Here is a 14,824-nt window from a genome sequence, read left to right as displayed (position 1 = left end):
GCACGCACGGTTAGAGTACAGTTTCGGATAGGTAATACCCTTCACTTTGAGAGAGCTAAGCAGAAAATCTTTTTTTGCAGACAAAGGGTTTTTGAGCACGGGGAGCGGGCAGGTAGACTCCTGGCCTACCTTGCACACCTGGTACACAGGCCTCCAATCGTAGTGTCCCTGCTGGACTCTGCGGGTAACCAGATTACAGACTCCACCCTAGTGGCCGGGGAATTTCATAAATTTTCATTACTTTGTACTCCTCAAAGGCTGACTACACCCTAGACGAATTGACTGACCTATTGCAGAGCGTGCACTTTCCCCTACTATCGCAGACTCAGGTCACTCAGCTTGAGGCCCCCATAACTACTGAGGACATAGAGGAGGCCATCTCGAGCCTGGCCACAGCCAAGGCTCCGGGTACAGTTGGTCTCCCGTTAGAATTCTACTCCCAGTTTGGAGAAGTTGTGATACCAAGACTGCAGGAACTGTTCCAACATATATTTGACACCTCCACTCTCCCGCAATCTATGAGAGAAGCCCTAATAGTCCTAATACCAAAACCCAGCAAAGATCCCTCCCTACCAGAGTCCTACTGCCCCATTTCACTACTTCAATTGGACATTAAAATTTAGCCAAAATTCTCTCAATCCGTTTAAGCAAGGTCATCCTCACCCTAATTCATTCAGATCAGATAGGCTTCATGCCCAACAAAAATATGGAATTTAACCTGCGACGCCTGTTTCTAAACCTACGGGCCACACATGACTCGGTGGGGTTTCGCGCAGTTGTTAGCCTTGATGCCGCCAAGGCATTTGACTCCGTAGAGTGGGAGTATCTGTGGGAATGTCTGCGCAGGTATGGGATTGGACCTAAATTAATCAAATGGATCAAACTACTCTATCAGTCCCCCATAGCCAGAGTTCTGGTGAATGGCAGAACCTCAGATACATTCCCACTGTCCAGTGGCACACGTCAGGGATGCCCATTGTCCCCATTGTTGTATGCCTTGGCGGTGGAACCCCTGACTATAGCCATCAGACAACACCCTCTTAGGGCTGGCCCCATAATGGAAAAACTTAGCCTATATGCTGATGACATGCTACTTTACATGGAAGACGTGGGCCCCTCATTGTCGGTACCTTTGGGACTTATAGAACACTTCGGAAGGTTCTCTGGCCTTCGAATAAATTGGGACAAGTCACAGATTCTCCCTCTCGGAGACTGGGGTCAGTCCCAAAAGACTGATATCGAGAGCATCCTCTGGGACTGTGACATCATAATGGGCGGGGACATCATCCGGTGATGTCCCTATATAAGTCGCCGCACGCCGCGTCCCTGTCATTGTGACCGGAGAGAGCGACGAGGCAACATCTCCAGAAGAGAAGAACAGAAGGCTAGAAGACAGCGGCGACAGAAGACCGCTTGTAAAAGAGCTAGAAGAAGGCGCGGTGGCCCGGCAAGAAGAACCGAAGAGGGGGGACAAGACCCCCGAAGAGGGAGACGAGACCCCCGAAGTCGGAAGAAGAGGGCGGCGGCGAAGAAGAAAGCCGGGCTCCTCCTATTTTAACCCTTGTGTGGTGTTTTTTTTTAACTTTTTTTCACAGGTGAATTGGTAGGGGTATATTGTACCCCATACTCATTCACATAGGGTGGGGGGCCGGAATCTGGGGGCCCCCTTATTAAAGGGGGCTCCCGGATTCCGATAAGCCCCCCGCCCGCAGACCCCGACAACCAACAGCCAGGGTTGTCGAAAAGAGGTCCTTGTCCTCATCAACATGGGACAAGGTGCTTTGGGGTGGGGGGGGGCGCGCGCCAAGGCACCCCCCCTGTTGAGGGCACGTGGCCTGGTATGGCTCAGGAGGGGGGGTGCTCGCTCGTCCCCACCCCCTTTCCTGGCCGGCCAGGTAGCGTGCTCGGATAAGGGTCTGACATGGACCTGGGGGGGGACCCCACGCCGATTTTTCGGCGTAGGGGTTCCCCTTTAAGTTCATACCAGGTGACGGGGCCAGCGACGCCTCCTTCGCTGGCCCCGGCTACCTGAAGACGCGCTCAAAATAAACGGACTTTCCTCCGCGTGTGTGGGCGAGTCCGTTCATTTCAAAAGTACGGTGGATAGTCCGGCGAACTTAGTACGCCATATTAGTCCGCTGAAAAAGTGCCGTGTGTGGGCAAGTAGCTCGTTCGGAAAGTCTGGCGGACAGTCCGGCGGAAAGTCTGCCAGACTAAGTCCGCCGGATAGTCTGCTACGTGTGTACACGGCATTAGAATTTGTACTGTTCTTGAAATGTTGAGCCATGCCCTGCTGTCATATACAGTGCCTTGCAAAAGTATTCACCCCCTTGGCATTTTTCATGTTTTGTTGCCTCACACCCTGGAATTAACATGGATTGTTTGAGGATTTTCATCATTTAATTTACAAAACATTCCCACAACTTTTAATATTTTTATTTTTATTGTGAAGCAAACAACAAATAGTCAATGTGCATAACTATTCATCCCCCCTAAAGTCAATACTTTGTAGAGCCACCTTTTGCGGCTATGGAAGCTCCAAGTGTCTATGAGCTTGCCACATCTTACCACTGGGATTTTTGCCTATTCCTCCTTGCAAAACTGCTCCAGCTCCTTCAAGTTAGATGGTTTGCACTCGGGAACAGCAATCTTTAAGTCTGACCTCAGATTTTCTATTGGATTGAGGTCTGGGCCTTGACTAGGCCATCCCAACACATTTACATGTTTCCCCTTAAACCACTCAAGTGTTAGTTTAACAGTGTGTTTGGGGTCATTGTCCTGCTGGAAGTTTAACCTCCGTCCTAGCCTCAAATCCCACACAGAGTGGTACAGGTTTTGCTCAAGAATATCCCTGTATTTAGCACCATCCATCTTTCCCTCAACTCTGTTTCCCAGTTCTGACTGCTGAAAAACATTGCCATAGCATGATGCTGCCACCCCCATGTTTCATCATCATTCATGGAGATGATGTTCTTTGGGTGATGTGATGTGTTGGGTATGTAAAGCCGCGTACACACGGGCGGACTGTATGGCCAACTTAGTCCGTCAGACAATCCGACGGACAGTCCGTCCTACTTTCGAATGAACAGACTTGACCACACACGGATGCACAAACAGTCCGTCGAAAGTTTGCGCGATGACGTGTACAGCACGTACGACGGGACTAGAAATAGGAAGTCCAATACACAGCAATGCAACCTTTCGCCGTGTAAATCCTTTCTGAGCATGCGCCATACTTAGTCCTTCGAACTAGCCTACTCACGAGCGGATTGTCCGCTGAAACCAAAGTACGACGGACAATATTACGGAAATTCCGAAATACTTTGTCCGCCAGACTGCACGCTGAAAAAGTCCGCTGAAGCCCACACACGAGCGGACTGTCCGCTGAAATGTGTTTCGACGGACTAAGTTGGCCAGACAGTCCGCCCGTGTGTACGCGGCTTTAGTCTCATCAGACCAGAGCACCTTCCTCGATACATTTTGGGAGTCTCCCACATGTCTTTTCACAAACTCGAAACATGCCATTTGTTTTTTGCTGAAAGTAATGGCCTTCTTCTGGCCACTCTGCCATAAAGCCCAACTCTATGGAGCATATGGCTTATTGTCGTCCTATGTACAGATACTCCAGTCTCTGCTGTGGAACTCTGCAGCTTCTCCAGGGTTACCTTAGGTCTCTGTGCTGCCTCTCTGATTAATATCCTCATTGACCAGTCCGTGAGTTTTGGTGTGCGGCTGTCTCTTTGCAGGTTTTGTCATGTACCTAGTGGTTTTGAACCCCAATTGCAGAGGGAGGCCGCCCTTACGGCTCCCACTACCGGTTCCCTGGTAAGGTAACAGGGGACACAGGAGTAAGGAGGGGCACGGGTGCCTGGCAGGATGAACAGATCGGAAGGGATGAACAGACTGGGTCAGCTCTGCAGACAGGAACAGCTTGGCAGACAGGATCAACACAGCAGACTGGATAAGCTCAGCAACCTGGATCAGATTAGCAAACTGGATCAGCTTAGCAGATAGGATCAGCTCAACAAACTGGGTCAGCTTAACAGATGGGATCAGCTCAGCAAACTGGATCAGCTTAGCAGATGGGATCAGCTCAGCAAACTGGATCACTTCAGCAGATGGAATCAGCTCAGCAAACTCGATCACCTTAGCAGATGGAATCAGCTCAGCAAACTGGATCAGCTTAGCAGGTAGGATCATCAAACAGGCCGGGTCAGGTATCAGGCTGGAAGCGAGGTACAAGGGAGCAGGCAGAAGAGTAGTCACAGACAGGCCGGGGTCGGGTGCAGGCAGATAGCAGGTAGGTCACAGACAAGCCGGGTCTAAATCACAGGTAAGTACTTCGGATCAGGTTCTCAGGCACACAACGCTGTAGAGCAGACAGCGGGGACCGTCTGTTACAGACAGGCTTAAATAGCCTGTCTGGCGCCAACAGGGGCCCCCGCGGGCACGAGCCAGAGGACCTGGGGCGCAGATTTCTGGCAGGATCTCCATGACATTGCCCCCTCCCAAGGGGCAGCCTCCGGATGCCCCTTTGGGCAAATTTCTCGGGATGGGCCCTCTTGAAAGATTGAACCAGACTCTTAGCATGGATGTTGTCCTCGGGCTCCCAAGAATTTTCTTCGGGACCATACTCCTTCCATTTAATTAAGAACTGGTTCTGGTTTCTTCTTCTGAAGTTTAGGATAGCTTCCACTTCAAATTCTTCCTCACCGTCTACCAAGACTGGATCAGGAGGAGTGGTACTTCAGTTAGGAAATAGGTTGGGAATGGAAGGTTTCAACAGGGACACATGGAATACCGGGTGGACCTTTAATGAGTGGGAGTTCCAATTCGAAAGCTACTTCATTAATCTTCCTTCTAACTGGGAAGGGTCCTAAGAACTTGGGACCCAGTTTCCTTGAAGGGCACGCCATCTTCAAGTTCACCGTGGATAACCACACCAAATCACCGGGTACCAGTACCAATTCCCCTCGTCTCTTCTTGTCGAAGGTTGTCTTGTTGTGCTCTTGAGTTCTAGTCATGGTTTCTTGCAGAAGTCGGTTATTGGTTGAGAAGAAATCCATCTTTTCCTGAACTGCTGGCACTGTGCATTCAGAAAGGGAGTTGGGTAGAAACGAAGGGTGGAAGCTGTAATTGGCGAAAAAGGGTGTCTGCTTGGTGGCGGAGTGGATAGAATTGTTGTAGGCGAATTCGGCTACTGGAAGCAGGGAGATCCAATCATCCTGTGCAAAAGAGGAGAAAAAGCGTAAGTATTGTTCAAGGGTTTGGTTCGTCCTCTCAGTTTGCCCGTTGGACTGAGGGTGGTAGGCGGATGAAAAAGACAATTCAATATTCAAAGCCTTGCAGAGGAACTTCCAGAATCGAGAGGTGAACTGCACCCCTCGATCTGAAACTATATTGGCTGGTACCCCATGGAGCCTGATGATTTCCTTGATGAATGCCTGTGCCGTTTCAGGGGCTGGGGGAGTGCCCTTCATGGGAATGAAGCGTGCCATCTTCGACAGACGATCAACTACCACAAAGATAGTGGTATGATCCTCTGCCGGGGGCAGTTCAACAATGAAATCCAGAGACAGTATTCTCCATGGCCTGTCCGGGACAGGCAGGGGTTTGAGTAGGCCCCAGGCCTTACTCCTGATGCACGTAGTGCAGATATCCACAAACTTCTTGCAGTCCTCTCGCAACTGAGGCCACCAAAAGGTACGTTCTACCAAGTCGGTGGTCTTGGTGATGCCAAAGTGCCCGGCGAGTGCGTGGTCATGACATAGCTCTAAAACGGTTACCTGTAGGCCCGCGGCAATGTAGATTTTGTCTTTGTGCCACAGTAACCCGTCTCTGGCTTGTAGTTCTGGTTAGGGAGAAGGTATTTGCCCCACCGAGGCTTGTCTGAGTCATGAAAGAAGGTCTTCCTGAAGCAGAAGGAAATTCCCAGGAGCGAGAATGGTGTCTGGAGGAGAAATTTCTTGAGACTTGTGGAACATCCGTGACAAGGCATCTGGCTTTACATTCTTAGAACCTGGGCGATAAGTTACGTGGAAGCTAAACCGGGAGAAAAAGAGTGCCCACCTGGCTTGTCTCGGCTTTAGTCTTTTTGCGGATCTCAAATACTCCAGGTTCTTGTGGTCGGTGAATATTAAGATCGGGTGAGAAGCTCCTTCCAGTAAAAAGCGCCATTCTTCCAATGCAGATTTAATTGCTAACAATTCCCGATCTCCTACATCGTAGTTCTTCTCGACTGCTGATAGCTTGCGTGAGAAGAAAGCCACGGGATGGAGCAGGTCCCTGGCTCCTTGTCTTTGGGACAATATTGCCCCTACAGCAATTTCAGATGCATCCACTTCTAGAACAAATGGTAGGGAGGAATCTGGATGTCTTAAGACAGGAGCAGAGGTGAAGAGTCCCTTGAGGATTTCAAAAGCTTCTTGGGCTCCCTTGTTTTGGTAGCTGCGTGATTGGTGCAACAATAGCCGAGAACCCTTTGATGAATTTGCGATAAAAGTTGGCGAACTCGATGAAACGTTGGATTCCTTTCCTGTCCGCAGGAGTTGGCCAATCCAGAATCGCAGCGATCTTCTGGGGGTCCATCTCTATACCTTTGCTGGAAATGATCAAGCACATGAATGGTATACTTTCCTGCTCAAATTGGAACTTGTCGGCTTTTGCATATAGACCGTGTTGTCGTAGCCAGCCCAACACACTCTTGACATGCCTGCGATGGGATTCGAGGGAAGAAGAAAAGATTAAAATGTCATCTAAATAAACAACAGCAAATAAGTCCAGAAAGTCCCGGAGCACATCGTTGATAAAGTATTGGAAGGTGGCAGGGGCATTACACAACCCGAAGGGCATCACCAAGTACTCGAAGTGTCCAAATCGGGTACGAAAAGCAGTCTTCCACTCGTCTCCGTCCTTGATACTGACCAGATTGTAGGCCCCGCGGAGATCGAGTTTAGTGAAAATGATAGCGGTCCCCAGTCTTTGAAATAATACCAGGACTAAACGAAGAGGGTAACGGTTCTTTATTGTAATGTTATTCAATTTGCAGTAGTCCACGCAGGGTTGGAGGGTGTGGTCTTTCTTCTCGCCTGCTGGGGACGTGGACCGGCGAATGAACCCTTTCTTCAGATTTTCATCAATATATTCTTTTAGCTTCCCTTGCTCTACCTCTGTCAGGGGAAAAATCCTTCCAAACAGGATTTCGGCTCCAGGGAGTAGTTCAATGGGGCAGTCATAGGCTCGGTGGGGTGGAAGCACCTCTGTCTTTTGTTTACTGAACACGTCGAGGAACTCATGATAGGCTTCAGGAATGGCCTGACGTAATTCGACTTCCGAGTCTAGACATAACAAGGTAGATGGTCTCAGAGGGTCGGGAGAACCACAGAACTTCTGGCAGTAAGGTGAAGAGAAAGTAATTTCCCCCGTGGCCCAGTTTATGGCAGGATTGTGGGCCTGCAGCCATGGCATACCACGTATTACGGGAAAGAGTGGAGAGGAAATTATGTCCATACGAAGGAATTCTCAGTGAGAACCGGAGATAACAGCAGGTAGTGGGGCAGTCTCTTGAACTACAGGGCCAGATTTGATAGCAGACCCGTCAGCCAGATGAATAGAGAGTCCATGGGTCTTAGGCAGGAGGGGGATCTGGTGTTTGGCAGCAAAATATGAATCCATAAAACAGCTGCATGCCCCAGAATCAATAATGGCGGGCGTCTGTAAAGTCTTTCCTGGGAGCTGAAAGAAGACAGAAAGGGCAAAGTGAGATGAAATCTTGGTTAGAGGATCTGTGTAACCAGAAGGCATAGATGGGCACTTACGGAGCTTTATAGGGCAGTTCCTGACGTAATGTCCAGATTCCCCACAACAGAGACACAGATTATTATTCTGACGTCCTTCAGGGGTAAGAGACGGCCGCAAGACCCCAAGTTGCATGGGCTCAGGAGCATCAGAAGTGGATGCTGGTCAGGCTGCTGGTGCTGGGTGTAGATGGCTTGGAACTCTTGGAAGGATCCAGGTTGGACAAGAGAAACCCGTGGCCCTCTCGGCCCTCCTTTCTCTCAGGCGTCGATCGATCTGTATAGCTAAGTGGATCAGCGCATTTAAAGTCTGTGCAACACTGACTCTAGGGAGTTTGTCTTTTAGGGAACCAGAGAGTCCCATGTGGAACTGATGACGAGGGGCAGCGTCATTCAAGTTCGTATCCACACCCCATCACTTGAACTCAGCCACATAGTCCTCTACCACTCTTCGTCCCTGCTGGAGGGTCCGCGAGGCTGTTTCTGCAGTCGCTGAAAGTTGAGGGTCTTTGTACAATTGAGCCATTGCGTCAAAGAAGGTGGTGAGATTGGTCAAGGCTGCATCCTTCTGTTCCAAGAGGCGGTGAGCCCAAGTCTGGGGGACTCCGGTAAGTAAGGACACCACAAAGCCCACCTTGGTGGCTTCCAAAGAAAAGGTCCATGGTTGGAGGGCGAAATACAATTCGCAGGAGTTGCGGAAGGCCCTGAAGCTGCTGCGGTCCCAGGAGAATCGCTCAGGTGTAGGAACTCTAGGTTCCGGAGGGAGCATCACAACTCTAGGTGCCGGTCCTGCTTCGGCTGAAGGAGCTGATGGATAAGGGGCTCCCAGGGTACCGGAGGGGTTGGATAGGGCGAGCACCCGTTCTTCCAGCCGGGTGTAGCTCTGCTGGAGATTCTTAACTGCCTCGGTAAGTCCTGACAGGTGTTGCACAGTTCTTCCATAGCGGAGGCTCCCCGCTCGGTCTCAGACATGGCTGTCTGCTACTGTCACGTACCTAGTGGTTTTGAGCCTGAATTGCAGAGGGAGGCCTCCCTTACGGCTCCCACTACCAGTTCCCTGGTAAGATAACAGGGGACACAGGAGTAAGGAAGGGCATGGGTGCCTGGCAGGATTAACAGACCGGAAGGGATGAACAGACTGGGTCAGCTCCGCAGACAGAAACAGCTTGGCAGACAGGATCAACACAGCAGACTGGATAAGCTCAGCAACCTGAATCAGCTCAGCAAACTGGATCAGCTTAGCAGATAGGATCAGCTCAACAAACTGGGTCAGCTTAGCAGATGGGATCAGCTCAGCAAACTGGATAAGCTTAGCAGATGGGATCAGCTCAGCAAACTGGATCACTTCAGCCGATGGAATCAGCTCAGCAAACTGGATCACCTTAGCAGATGGGATCAGCTCAGCAAACTGGATCACTTCAGCCGATGGAAACAGCTCAGCAAACTGGATCACCTTAGCAGATGGGATCAGCTCAGCAAACTGGATCACTTCAGCAGATGGAATCAGCTTAGCAAACTGGATCACCTTAGCAGATGGGATCAGCTCAGCAAACTGGATCACTTCAGCAGATGGAATCAGCTCAGCAAACTGGATCACTTCAGCAGATGGAATCAGCTCAGCAAACTGTATCACCTTAGCAGATGGGATCAGCTCAGCAAACTGGATCAGCTTAGCAGGTAGGATCGTCAAACAGGCCGGGTCAGGTATCAGGCTGGAAGCGAGGTACAAGGGAGCAGGCAGAAGAGTAGTCACAGACAGGCCTGGGGTCGGGTGCAGACAGATGGCAGGTAGGTCACAGACAAGCCGGGTCTAAATCACAGGTAAGTACTTCAGATCAGGTTCTCAGGCACACAACACTGTAGAGCAGACATCGGGGACCGTCTGTGACAGACAGGCTTAAATAGCCTGTCTGGCGCCAACTGGGGTCCGCGCACGCACTCCCGTGCACGGGCGCATGCGTGGTGGTGTCCCCGCGGGCACGAGCCAGAGGGCCTGGGGTGCAGATTTCTGGCAGGATCTCCATGACAGGTTTGCTCTTGTGCCATGTTCTTTCCATTTGGTTATGATAGATTTGATGGTACTCCTAGTGATCATCAAATATATTTTTTTATAACCTAACCCTGACTTGTACTTCTCAACAAAGTTGTCCCTTACTCGTTTGGAGAGTTCCTTGGTCTTCATGGCAGTGTTTGGTTAGTGGTGCCTCTTGCTTAGGTGTTGCAGCCGCTGGGGCCTTTCAAAAAGGTGTGTATATGTAATCTCAGATCATGTGACACTTATGCCGCGTACACACGGTCGGAGAATCCGTCGGAATGCGTCTTATCGGACCGTGACGTCAGATAATCCGACTGTGTGTGGTATGCATCGGACTGATTCCGTCGGAATCTCCGTCGGACCCAATTTTCCAACATGTTGGAAATATTTCCCGACCAACTGGGCCGGTCGGACGTAATCCGATCATGTGTAGAGAATTTTGATCGGACCAAGTGCCACGCATGCTCAGATCAAATCCCTACATCAAAGCTATTGGCTACTAGCCTGAATCTAGTCCCATCGTAACGAAATTACGTCATCACGTTCTGAAAGATCGGATTTTTCGACAACTTAGTCCGACCGTGTGTATGCAACAGTTTCGGACACAATCCGTCCAACTAAATCTGACGGAGAAAATCCGACGGATTTGGTTGGCAGAATCTCCGACCGTGTGTACAGGGGCTTAGATTGCACATAGGTGGACATCATTTCACTAATTATGTGACTTCTGAAGGTAATTGATTGCAACAGAGATTTTTATTGGCTTCATAACAAAGGGGGTGAATACATACACACATGGCAATTTTACTTCACCAATTTAGACTATTGTGTTCTGATCCATCACATATAATTCAGATTAAAAAAACATTGAACTATAGGCTGTAGTGTAACAAAATAGGTAAAAGGCCAAGGGGGTGAATACTTTTGCAAGGCACTGTAGAGTCCTTGGGGTTCTTTTGTTCATTTCATTATTACTTTTACTATTTTTATTATTAGCAGGTGGTGTACCACTTCATTTTGAGATTGTGCTGCTGTACTTTTTGTTGATGGCAGTTTAGTCTAGCAAGCTTTTCCCTTATCTGTGGTTATCCTTTAAAATGTAGTTCATTTTTCTTTTTATGCTATTTAAATGTTTACTAAAACAAATACTTTTCTTTGCAACACTCAATCAAAATTCTTCCATTCCTGTTCAGATTGTCGCTTCAGTAGAGTCCACATATACTGCTCACTTTATCAGTGCCAATCCGAGTGCTGAAATCATCTATCATGTTTACCACTCTGTTCTGTCCATGATTAACGTCTTTCAGGGCTTCTCATATAAGTACGGTATGTTGCTGGAATCTTTTCCTTTTTTCAAAGATATTTAGGGTATATACACCTGCATCATGACTAATGTGTTCTTCTCAAGTTGTATTATCAATTCTAATTGCAGAGCGACTTTTTACACATGGGGTTCTAATTTCACATATATCAGGAAGGCTACACCTTATTTTGCTTTGCAATCTGCTTCATTATTTGTTTTCTTATTCTTCTTTTAGTTGGGAATAGCATATGTTTGCTTTTCTCTTCAGCATACCTTTCCGAAAGTCCAATTATATCAAAAGTCTATCCATCTCTTCACAAAACAGCTGCTATTCGCCCACCTCTGTAATTCCTCTGATATGCCATGTTGTTATTTTTAGTAATCTTTATCATTTTCCTTGAGGATTTCACTTGATGACAACCTGGGGAGTCTCAAGTTTAGGGCCGCACACCCGCCCCCTACATGCCTTTCAAACTCAGCTGTGCAGTTGTCTCCATACAGTATTCACTTAGATAGGCTGCCTGCATGCAGCTCTGGCAGGCATCGGGGGTACAAACAAATGTCTCATTCATGGTATAGGGGTCTCTGCTTTCGTGTGAACAAGGCCTTAGCAACTCAAAAAAGTGTTGCCAGGGTCTGCCAGAAAAAGGCTGCAGTTGGAATTGTAGACCCCAGGGCTAAAACACTATGAACAGTGTATTATTATTTTATTTTTTTTTAAATCTGTTTATTGGTTTTCAGAACACAAAATACAAAACAACATACATCGGTTATGAAAGGTATAAGGGGTGACCCCTGCAAGGGACACGCTGTCTGGCTATCAGGTATAAAAAAACAGAACAGATAGCATGGGTCACCCCAATGAATACATCTTGTTGGCTCCTGAGGTGATAGTTCATCACAGGTCTTGTATGTACATATCGAAACAAGACACCATATTTTCAGCAGTATACGACTAGCATTTAGCAAGATTCCAGGTTTACTATAGTGTGTGTCAGCAGCTGCGGAGGGGTCCGCCAGCCACTTGGACCAGATCTTGTCGTATTTTTGAGGGCAGCCTCTATTAGCATATGTATCCTTATACAGGGGTAAGCTATTGTTGACTAGCTGTTTCCAAAGGGAAAGAGGAGGGGGGGTAGGTTTGCGCCAGCTGATTGCTATGGCTTTGTGGGCATAGAATAGGAGTAATCCAATTAGAGTGCGTCACGCTACTGTGGGGATCAAATGCTCTATCAAGCCCGGCATGCAAATTGACATAGAGGGTTGTAATGGTATAGTGGTGACCTGAGTTACGAAAGTTAATATCTCTTTCCAGTACCCGACAATTTCTGGGCAAGTCCAGAAAATATGGGAAAAGTCTCCGGGAGTCCCCCCACAACGCCCGCACCCATGGGGGGGAGTTGGGATTCATTTTGTGTAGTCTGTGTGGCGTAAAATATGCATGGTGGACCATCTTGAACTGGATCAATCGATCTCTTAGTGAGACAAGGGAGCTAAAAGGGAAGTCCCAGATGTTGTCCAAGTTGTCGTTGTCAAAATCTGGGATGTTGTGCAACCATTGATTTCTCAGTTTCTCTAGAGTAGGGAGAGAGGTCATTATCAAATGAGAGTATAGCTGAGAGGTGGGCTTCTTTGCGCAGTCCAATCTGAGGAGTTTCTCTAGTGCAGATTGGACCATCTCGGGGAAGGGGGGGGGGGGGGGCGTGGGAGAATTGGAGGTAGCGAAAAAAGTAGGACTGCGGGACGGTAAAATCGGAAATCAATTTGGTGAGCGGAACCAGGGATTGGTTGAAGATTACCTGGGCCATTGTTTTTATGTTAAATTTAGTCCAGGCAATTTATAGATATGATCGAGGGTGGAGATTAACCATAGGGGGGGTACTGGGAGAGACTGCATGTTTAGGGTATCGTTCAATTTTGAGACCAGCCCTCCATGCAGTAGTGCGCATGGAGGGTGTCAATGGATAAGGGGCCTGGGGACCGCAGAATAGTAAGAATTTCAATGCTTCTAGGGATTTCACCACTGCCGCCTCAACTAGAGTAGCGGGGTTGGTTATGTCTGGATTAAGCCAACAAGCAGCGGTGACCAACTGGGTGGCCAAAAAATATTTATAGAAATCTGGACACGCAAGGCCCCCCTCGGAGGTCGGATGCACTAGTGTGGACCAGCTGTATTGGGGGACTGGGGTCCCCATATAAAATAGGCGAGGAGGCGATGCAGGGGGATGAAAAAGGATTTAGGGAGTGGCAAAATAAGTAGGTGAATTTAGGCAGGATTTTAATTTTTATCAAATTTATACGTCCTATTATGCCGCGTACACACGATTGGAATTTCGGCCAGCAAAAGAGTGATGAGAGCTTTTCATCTGAAAACACGACCGTATGTATGGTCCATCGGAATTTAGTTGGCCGAATTACCAGCTTAATCAGCCACAGAACCTTTGTAATTAGTATGTATTCAGTTTTAAAGTGATGAGGTGGCATCCCTAGTTCAGACACTGTTCTAAACTTCCTATTACACAGCAGCAACTGTAATACAGAGAAGTCCCAGCTGTCAATGTGACAGCCAGGATTTGTTGGTAAGAGTGGTTGGGGGGAGTTACAGCAAAGAAAGAGAGACAGGACATACAATGTATGATCTGTGCACATTTTGTTTAGGCAGGATACCATAAGCCTGACGTCTGCAACTGATCAGTAGCATCATTTGTGCTCTTCAGGAGGGATTGGGATTTGGGGGACAGAGCATTTATGCTAGGAGGCTGGATTTGTGCAAGAAGGGGTGCTTTGGAAAGAGGATTTGTGCTGGCAGGGAATTATTATATAATAATACGATAAGATTTGTGCTCAGAGGGGGGATTGGATTTTTGTTAGGTGGTGTTTGTGCTAGTGGGGCTGTGCTAGGAAGGGGGATTTGAGAGAGAAGAGTTTTTTTGCTGAGGGGATTAGGAGGGGGGAGGACTTGTGCTTGGGGAGAGAAGATGTGTACTAGGAGGGGTATGGGGTGGGGAATTTGTGCTAAGAAGGGGGATTTGGGGGAGAGGATTTTTGCTGTGGGGTGGGGGGAGAGGGCTTGTGCGAGAGGATTTGTACTAGAATGGGGAGATTTTTGCTGGGGGATAGGAACATAGATTTGGGGGAGAGGATCTGTGCTTCTGGAGATTCAGGGGCGGGGGACTTGTGCTTGGGGGGGAATTGAGGGGGAGAGCATTTGCAGGAGGAAGATGATTTTGGCTAGGGAGAGAGGAATAATGGTGGGCGGGGGGGTATTAGTTCTCAGGGGGAACTGGTGTTGGGAGGAAGTATTTTGAGGGGGGGGGGATTTGCGCTGAAATGGTGGATTTGAGGGTGAAGATGATACTCATGACCCCTGCACTCAAATGTGTTAGGGGCAGGGTGTGGAAGATTGTAAGCAGTACCTTCACTTTTGAATGAAGGTTGGCTTTAATACTTTGCATTGGCCATTTGCCTGCATGACAGTTGTTGCCAGTGGGCTGAACTTGAGCGACATGATCTGGGAATGTCCCAAACTGACTGGCCTTTTGCAAAAGTTACCAAACTAGGTACTCCTTGGCCTCTACAAGTCAGAGATGGTCACACCTCCCTTTTGAGACAAAGAATATGCTGAAAGCAGGATGACAAATGATAAAGAAAGTAGAATGACCGAGAGCTAAGTTCCTCACTTTGCTGTGT

Source organism: Lithobates pipiens, unplaced genomic scaffold (assembly GCF_037356315.1).
Source record: "Lithobates pipiens isolate NorthernLeopardFrog02 unplaced genomic scaffold, aLitPip1_a1.2 Scaffold_13, whole genome shotgun sequence".
Classification (NCBI taxonomy): Eukaryota; Metazoa; Chordata; class Amphibia; order Anura; family Ranidae; genus Lithobates; species Lithobates pipiens.
This window is presented reverse-complemented; position numbering follows the sequence as displayed.